Source organism: Trachemys scripta, chromosome 11, assembly GCF_013100865.1.
Source record: "Trachemys scripta elegans isolate TJP31775 chromosome 11, CAS_Tse_1.0, whole genome shotgun sequence".
Classification (NCBI taxonomy): domain Eukaryota; kingdom Metazoa; phylum Chordata; order Testudines; family Emydidae; genus Trachemys; species Trachemys scripta.
Window position 1 is genome coordinate 39,083,236 of NC_048308.1, and position 9,762 is coordinate 39,092,997.

Consider the following 9,762-nt stretch of genomic DNA (forward strand, 5'->3'; position numbering starts at 1 on the left):
GATCAGGACCTAAATCCTGGTTCTTGTTCCCTAAGAAAATTGCAAGCATTGTTTTGTGTCCTCCTTACTAAGATTGTGAAAGTTTCAACTTAAACCTTGTAAAGCCTTCAGATACTATGGGATACAGTGTCAAATTACTATTAATAATCTTACTTTCTACACTTGCATATCACTTTCACACACCTGTTTGTGACTGTAATATTTCAGAGCAGTTTCAAACTCCCTCTTCAAGAAGCTCAAAGGTAATTCCAACATCAGCAGCCCACTAGATCTGACTGTCCATCAAAGCCACTTGTGTAGGATAATCAAACACCCACTAGTTTCATGGCTTGTCTTCATAGAGTGCTACATCTCCTCAATGTGCAACAGCAGTTAGAAAAAGCTAATGGAATGTTAGGAATCATTAAGAAAGGGATAGAAAATAAGACAGAAAATATCCTGCCACTATATAAATCCATGGTATGCCCACACCTTTCATGATTTTGTACACTGTTTCTTCTAAACGCCTCAAACAACATTTCCGTTAGGCAGAATGCTGATTTTCCTTAACATGCTAGAGGTGTGATTTATCATGTTCTAAGCATCTGTCTTCTTCTGGACACCTCTTCAAGTCTATTTTCCAGCAGAAAGAAAGGCATCCGGCCCAAATAGACACAATGCCCACTTCCATCTGTGACTGGCCAGAAGATTGCATCCAACCCTACTGGACACAGTCCTGGATATAACTGTCCATTTGTGACTTATAGGGTTGAGGTTTAGGAATAAATCCACTCACCCTGTAAAACCTTCCGTTGACTTACAAGTCCAGAGACTTACAATTCTGATATTCAAAACCCACTATGGAATTAGCCCTAGATATCTGAGAGATGATTTCTTCATCTACGATACCCAACAGCAACTACATTCCTCTTGTTTACAATGAAGCTATAGAGGGGCTCATGAATACAAGAGGCAGAACTTTCACAGGAGCTCAAGCTACACCTTGGCAACCCATCCCACAAGGGAGAGGAATGTCCACAGAACTAACCAAAAAACATATCACTTCAATTTAATTTTCCCTCAGCACTTTCTGCACATGTGGGTACATCTCACACACTTTACAATGTATAGTACCAAGTGGAGCTCCTTATAATCCCTACCATTATTAAGAAAATGATTTTGGTGGCCTGTATCCAAAGGCAACAGCAGTGGATCACTGTTCATATTACTCAACGATTGCATATAATTTGGCCTCACTGAAACAATCTCTGCTCTGAAAAGGTTGAACTCTTGGCTATTATGAAGACTAAATTAACTCTCATCATTCGAGTGAGTGATCCATTCACATCAAGGTCAAAATCACTAGTTGAGCAGCATGGGAAAGCTGACACTGTAGCTGACTCACCTACAGTTACTAATGGATAAGGATGTATTATTTTCTCAGCCAGCGGGGATTTCAATGTAAACAAAAAATTAACCATTTGCTGTGAAAAACAAAAACAGTGGGAAAACGTAAAATTCAGCCTTTCCACTTTTTTCTTTTAACTGCACGTATTTAGCTAAAAGCCTGAGAGATTTCGATGTGATTAATCTTGCTGAGACAGGTATGAAAGCACAGGAGGCAAATGAGGTTAGGACCTTGGTTGGTTTCCCCTTGGAATCTCTTAAATTGAGCCTGAAGGTCAGACAATTGAGAGCAGTAGGGGGGAGAGAAAATAGGGAAGAAAGGAAGTTAGCAGGAATCAAGGATCAGCATCTCCCAAAGAAAATAATACACTTTCATCAGGGAAAGAACAGGGTCAGGTCTACCTTCTTACTTGTAAGTTCTCGTTCTCTTTTCACACCCCAATTTAGGGCTGATCGACAAATGGAATTTTCATCTCACAGGAAATTCTAATATTTCATCTGATTTCATCCTGAAAGGGGACCAGATAGACAGATAGATAAAGATAAAAAAAAATTATAAAACAAAAAGTTCCAAAAATTTCAACATCAGAAAAGTCAAAACATTTAGTTTCAGATTGACATTAATCTCTGCATCTGCCTGAGCTGCTGCTGTGCCTTATGAGAATTGTAGTTTCAGGTCTCTCGTGCCCCACTCTTTCTTATGGGCCTTGTTCACTGGCTAGCCTACATCCCTGATGATTCACTGTTATATCTCTGTGGTTGGAACTCCCATGATGTATCTCAGCCATTCAACCACAGGGAGAGAGCACAGTGCATTGGGGGAAATATAGTCCAACCAGGAAGGGGGCCCATAGGGGAGAATGTGGAGCAGAAGAAACAACAACCCCCTTTAGGGACTGTGGTGGCTTAGGCAGAGATTAATGTCGACCCAAAATGAAATGTTTGATTTTCCTGACAGAAATTTCAGCCAAAATAAAATCAATATTTTCCTGCAGAAATTTTTGGTGATACCCCCTTTGCTGATGTAGAAATGTTTGTTTGGTTTTTTTAGATAGATTAGATAGAACCAGCCCAGCCCCCACTTCTGCTCTCAATACTTTAGTCTGCAGGTCAGACTCTTAAATGTTCCAGTTGCCTTGGGGTGACTAAACCATTCAAGGCTTGTTCACTTGTGCCAATCAAACTAAGTTGGCTTCCTAAACTGATTTAGTTATTTCAGTGCAAGTCTGCACATCCATGCTTTTATTTAGACATAAGTCTCCATACACCAAATTAACTGAATCTGTTCAAATTATGTGATAATTAGAATTAAGTAACCTTTGGTTATTGGGTAGCATACTACTCACTTAGTATTATTGTGAAATATAATGCAATAACCTTTGGTTATTTAGCATGAGGCGCAGATCAGCCCTCAGAAATAGGGGGAAGGAAAAGCACTTAAGAACACTTTTTTACCATGCCCTGTCTGATTAGCAAAGGGCAGAAAGACCAGAAGACATCCTCTTTCTCGTAAATGCTTCCTCACTGCTAAATGGTTTAGTAACCCTCAGGGCAGGTGGCAGACAGACTCCAACTACCCTGGCCAGGCATATGTAGCCTGTTTATTTACCCTTCCTTCAGTGGTTTCTCCCCCTAGAAGCAGCAGAATGCAGTCTGGATGGAGCCCTTACACTTTCTAAAATAATTTGCTTCACTGCATTATGTGTCACAATAACACTAAGTGAGTAGTATGCTGCCCAATTATCTTATCTGCCCTTCGCAGACCCAGGCCTTTGAAAAGTGTACAAACTCCTCTTCTGTATTGTACATTCCCACTGCCATTTGTATTTCCACATTCTCATCATCAGATTTAAGCTCACCAACAGAGTCAAATAGCTTCAGCAAATGTCTAGTAATCTGTTGATATGCATTAAAAAATTGCAGCTAGAATAATTTTCATTTGGACACCAATAGCAATACAAGAACAAAATAATGAAGAATGAAAAGTTTGCCTGCGATGGGTCAGTTCCTTCAGAAACTGTTTCCACTAAATCCACTGCAGACACAAAATACAATCTTAGAAAGCTGATCTCTTGCCCTCCAAATAGTCTGCTAAGGATTTCTTACAAAGCATAAGTCATAAACACATGCGCATAAAGCAACGAATATAGGGCCAGTTATTGTTACTTATTAGTAACAACACCTCAAGAAGGAGGATTGTTATTATGGCACACAAACTAGTCTAGCAGTCAGGAAGTCTTGATTCTTCTATGTCTCTGCCACAAACTTTCTGTGTGACCTTAATGTTTATAACACATTTTGAGTTCCTCAGATAGACGATACTATAAAATTGCGAAGAATTTTCATTACCTTACAGTTCTATACATCTTCAAAGCACTTTACAAGCAATTAAATAATGAATGAATCCTTTCAATAGCCCTGGGAAGTAGTTAGTATTAGCCCCATTTTGCAAATGGGGAAACTGAAGTAGAGGGAAGTTAAATGATATGACCAAGCATGCACAACAAGTCAGAATTCAAAATTCCTTCCTTCCTGCACTGTAAATGGAACTCTATGCAAACTTTGCAAATAATTTTGAAAAATAAAAAAATAGACACATTTTGTACATTTTCTCAGGTGGATTTACATGATTTGAAATTATTCACTTAATAACTTCTGCAGAAAACTCTTGCTCTGTACTTTTTTCAGGAGAAGTTGCTTGGCAAATATTCAGTATTTTGATTGTGCAAAAAGATCAAATGCTATGACTCTGTTCCTTGACTGGATGAGTGTAACACTTGGAACTAAAATACTTATGATTTCAAATCCAGCACTTGTTTTCAGAGGAAGGATGGTCCAGTGGTTAGGAGCCCTACCTAGGACTTAGGAGACCCACGTTCAATTTCCTGCTCAGCCACAGGCTGTGTGACTTTGGGTTAGTCCAGGGATTGGTAACCTGCGGCTCACCAGGGTAAGCCCCCTGGCGGGCTGGGCCAATTTGTTTTCCTGATGTGTGCGCAGGTTCGGCTGATCGCTGCTCCAGGCCAATGGGGGTGGCGGCAAGCACATCCCTCGGGCCATGCCAGTTCCCTCCACCCCCATTGGCCTGGGACAGCGAACCACGGCCAGTGGGAGCCGCGATCAGCCGAACCTGCAGATGCAGCAGGTAAACAAACCGACCCTGGCGAGCCACGTGCCAAAAGTTGCCGATCCCTGGGTTAGTCACTTAGTCTCTCTGTGTCCCAGTTCACCATCTGTAAAATGAGGATAATAGTATCTCCCTACATCACAGGGCTATTGTGAGGATAAATGCATTAAAGATTTTGAGGTGCCCAGATGTTATCGCAATGAGTACCTAAGACAGAGAGATTTTTCTATGAACAATGTGCTATTTGCTTAAAATTAATTATTTCAGCAAAAATTCCTGCCAGTAAACTCATCTACCAAAATATTTATGAAGCAAACCCAAATGAGGCTGAAATATGAATGAAACAAAACTCATTTAAAAGGTGGGCAAATATTTGGGGAAAACTTTTGTGGTATCCACCCAGCCTTGATCTCTCAGATATGCATCTTCTATCATTTCTTTACCATTTATACATATAAGACTTGGTTTCTGCAGCTACTTTATATGCAGGTATTCCACTGATTTGACTGGGAATTCTATTTGTGGAACATACTTAATCTAGGAGAATCTAACCTTTGTTGAAGATGTTTAATTTTTCAAGCAACCCCATCTAGTCTATTATTTCTATCACTTTTCTTGTCTTCAGTCACCCCAGCCATAAGCTCCTAAACTGACTGCGAAGAGTTACAGAGGCATCACACAAAACTGGGTGACTGGGCAACAAAATGATAAATGAAATTTACTGTTGATAAATGCAAAGTAATGCACACTGGAAAAATAATCCCAACTATACATACAAAAAGATGGGGTCTAAATTAGCTATTATCACTGAAGAAATAGATCTTGGAGTCATTGTGGATAGTTCTCTGAAAACATCTGCTCAGTGTTCAGCAGCAGTCAAAAAAGCGAACAGAATGTTAGGGACCATTAAGAAAGGGATAAAAAATAAGACAGAAAATATCTTGCCATTATACAAATCCATGGTATGCCCATACCTTGACTACTGCCTGGAGTTTCAGTAGCTCCATCTCAAAAAAGATATATGAGAATTGGAAAAGGTACAGAGAAGGACAACAAAAATGATTAGGGGTATGGGACCGTTTCCATGTGAGGAGAGATTAAAAAGATTGGGATTGCTCAGTTTAGGAAAGGGACAACTAAGGGGAGATAGCATAGAAGTTAATAAAATCATGAATGGTGTGGAAAAATCAAATATGGAAGTGTTATTTACTCCTTCACGTAACAGAAGAACCAGGGATCACCCCATGAAATTAACAAGCAGCAGGTTTAAAACAAACAAAAGGAAGTATTCTTCACACAGCACAGTCAACCTGTGAAACTCATTGCCAGAGGATGCTGTGAAGTCCAAAAGTATAACTGGATTCAAAAAAGAATTAGCTAAGCTCATGGAGAGTAAGTCCATCAATGGATATTAGTCAAGATAGTCAGGGACACAAACCCATGGTCTGGGTGTCCCTAAACCATATCATTGCCATAAGCTGGGGCTGGACAACAGGCAATGGATCATGTGATAATTGTCCTGTTTTGTTCATTCCATCTGAAGTATCTGGCATTGGCCACTGTCGGAAGACAGGATACTGGGCTATGGACCATTGGTCGGACCCAGTATGGTCATTCTTATGTCACTTGCATTCTCAAAATGTTTTCATTCATATACTTTTTAAAAAAAAATATGATCTAAAAAGAGTGAATGAATACAGAGGCATCTAGCAGTTTCTCTATTATTGAAAGGCTTTGATCCAGTTCCAGATCACCTCAAGATACCCCTTGCTGATTATAAAACACAATATCACCCATCCTTGGAGTTTGACCCCGTGAAATATTGAGCCTTTCCTGTGAGGTGCTGAATATCAATGAAATCAAGGGGAGCTGAGGGCACCCAGACTCTAGCAGAATCTATAATTTATTTATTATTGGTATGATCCAAAGCAACTGAAATCAATGGAAAGCTGGGAGACTGGGCAACAAATTGAATTCAATTCAATGGGCACTTGATTACATCCTATCTTACTTATGTGAAACCAAAACAGTTTTAGTGCACTGGATTTAGCTTATGATACTGTATATTGTTTGAAAATAGGGCAAGATGTTCCATAGTTATATCATGTCCTTCACTACAATTGATTATTAAAGAGCAATATCATTTCATTATCCCCAATCTCTTTGATACTGGGGTGACAATCCAAAACACGAAAATAACATTCAATAATTCTTGAAAATCCTGGATAATACAAAAACCAAACCATTGCCTGGCTGTCTGGTAATGTCTCTTTGAGGTTTTCATCAGATTACACCAAAGGAGTGCCTGTGCTAGGATACTGTTCATATGAAATGTCCATGACACACTAGATCGGATTAATCTCCACAAGAGCCTGTGAAACATCAAACAACTAGGAGTACTTGTGGCACCTTAGAGACTAACAAATTTGCCACAAGTACTCCTCATTGTTTTTGCTGATACAGACTAACATGGCTACAACTCTGAAACATCAGAGAGGCTCAGTTTGTCATCTACTTTTTCATAAGTGAATTATTATTGTACAACACTAACTACAGCTACATCCTCTATAGCCATTTCTTTCACTGCTTCATCCACAGTATTTTTACTTCATCTTCCACTCTGTGCAGCTGAAGAGCTAACAGGTCCCCTAACGTGGTGTCTTCATTCATGACATCCCTTGCCAAGGAAAGCTAAGGAAACAGGGTAAGTGTTTCTGAGCTGCAAATATACACTTAAAAATTCTATAGCTTCGTCAATGTTCCTTTCAGTTTGCAATGCCAGAACATATACCCCTGTTGAATTCATAAGTTGTTGCCAATGCCTGTTCCTGACGGCAGGGTTCTGAAGGGATTCACAGCCCTTAAGGAAGCCAACAAATGTTAACAGTTGATTCTAAACTCATGTTAACATCCCAGGTCTGGATTTCTTTATCAAGAGTCTTCATTTGTTAGGACATAATCACAAAAGGGAAAAAATATAAACATTATTGGACTCTGAAGGCTTCATACCCTATGGGTCAATTTTTCAGAATTATTCTGGGCCAGATTTTCAAGAGCTCAGTGCCCACAATTGAGTTTAGATTTTCGAAAGACCTCCAATTCCCACTAGACACCAACATAAAGGGCAGATATTCAAAAGTGCTCAGCACACTTTTTCTGGCTCATATTTATGGCAATTAATTACTACACTTGTTTGCTGCATCATATATAGGAAAATATCAAGTAAATAAAAATTATTGAAATCTTAAGAACTAGTAAATAGTCTCTTGTAATTTTGGATGCCTTTGACAGGCTTGCAAAACAAACATGTAAAACCAGTCTAGACATATTCTATTCATTTGCACTTATCAGTATAATGAAAAAACTAAAGAGATTTTATTCCCTCAATGTGCCCCAAGGAATTGGTATACAGAATTTTGCAAGGTTCCCATGTTTTGCTCTTGTGGAGCTAGCATGTGTATCTTGGAGCTTGTCTGCTATGAGGTCTGTGTAGTATTCCTGATAATCTGTACAAAATATGAGGAGATTTTCAAAAGTACCTAATGGTTTTAGAATCACAAATCTTGTGGAAAGTCATTGAGACTCTTACTCCTAAATTTCTTAGTTGCTTTCAAAAATTCCCCCTTAAGGACCACTGTTGAGCTAGCTACTGGTACAAAATAGGGCCCTCAGAATGCGAGAGATTATTTCAAGTAGTAACGCAATATAGTAATTAGGGAAATGATCCCCTTTACAAATCTTCTTAGCTACCTATCCATTTGCTCAACATGTATTTGTTTCCATGGAGTTTTCATCCAGTCTTTAATACTTGTGTAAAAAATAAAAAAATAAAAATAAACAAACAGCACCACAACACACTATTGGCTATAAACACAGACTGCGGCAGCTGAAGATGAAAGCAGGGTTTCCAACTCTTCAGCGGATTTCTGTATAAATACGTATAATGAGCAAATGCAACAAAATAGTTTTCAAAATTTAAAACCTAATCATGCTGAAATATAATCTGAGGATTTATATTCTTGATTCTGTGTGCTAGAATATTCTGTGTGTTATAGAAAGAGAACACTGCCTACATTTCAGAAGAGAATGATCCAAAATTCAACACTGATGTAAGCAAGCTTAAATCCATGGTGGTCAAAAAAGTTATTCCCGTTTATATTGGAGCTGAATTTGGCCCAATAGCTTTAAAAAAAATTAAGGTAAAAGTTTGACACATCTACATAGCTGAAGATAAGGTGTTAATACTCTTTTCACTCTACACTGTGCCTGCTTTCTGCAGCACATTCTGTATGATACTATTGTATCACCCAGTTTGGAGAAGCCTGAAATAGAGGGATATAAGGAGAATTATGGATATTCTCTCAACTCTAATTTCCTTGCTTAAGATTAAACATTAATCTAATTAAATGTAGGGTTTAGGTATTTTCATGGATTTTCTTATTTAACCACACTCTGACAAAAAGGAAAGCTCTTGCTAGAAACATCTAAGGGCTTGTCTACATGGGGAAATTAACCAGCGTAGCTCTTCCAGAATTAATGTTCCACTATAGCTATTCTGGAATAACTCCGCAGGTGGAGACTATTCAAAAATAAAAGTGACTTTATTCCAGCATAATTACTCTACTCTAGGGCCTGGTCTATACTACCCGCCTGAATCGGCGGGTAGAAATCGACCTCTCGGGGATCGATTTATCGCGTCCCGTCGGGACGCGACAATCGATCCCCGAATCGGCGCTCTAACTCCACCAGCGGAGGTGGTAGTAAGCGCCGCCGACAAAAAGCGGCAGAAGTCGATTTTGCCGCCGTCCTCACAACGGGGTAAGTCGGCTGTAATACGTCGAATTCAGCTACGCTATTCACGTAGCTGAATTTGCGTATCTTAAATCGACTCCCCGCTGTAGTGTAGATGTACCCTAGAAGTGGGGTAATTATTCCAGAATAAAATCCACACCAGGACATTATTCTGGAATAGCTAAATTATGTGGAATTATAGTGTAATTGTTTTTTTGAAATAGCTATGCCAGTCAATTTCCCCTTTGTAGACAATGCCATAGAAAATCTACCTATCAGTGTGCACCAAAAGGACTTCTTAGGATTCAAACCACACAAGAGAGTATAACAGCTCCTCAGGGTCCATTGCAATCTACAGTATAATGCAAATAAATACTTAGGGACTCAAACAAATGTCTTATTGACATAATAGGCCATAATGGCTCTGAATCTGTATCTGTTTTGTCATGGCCTAGGAA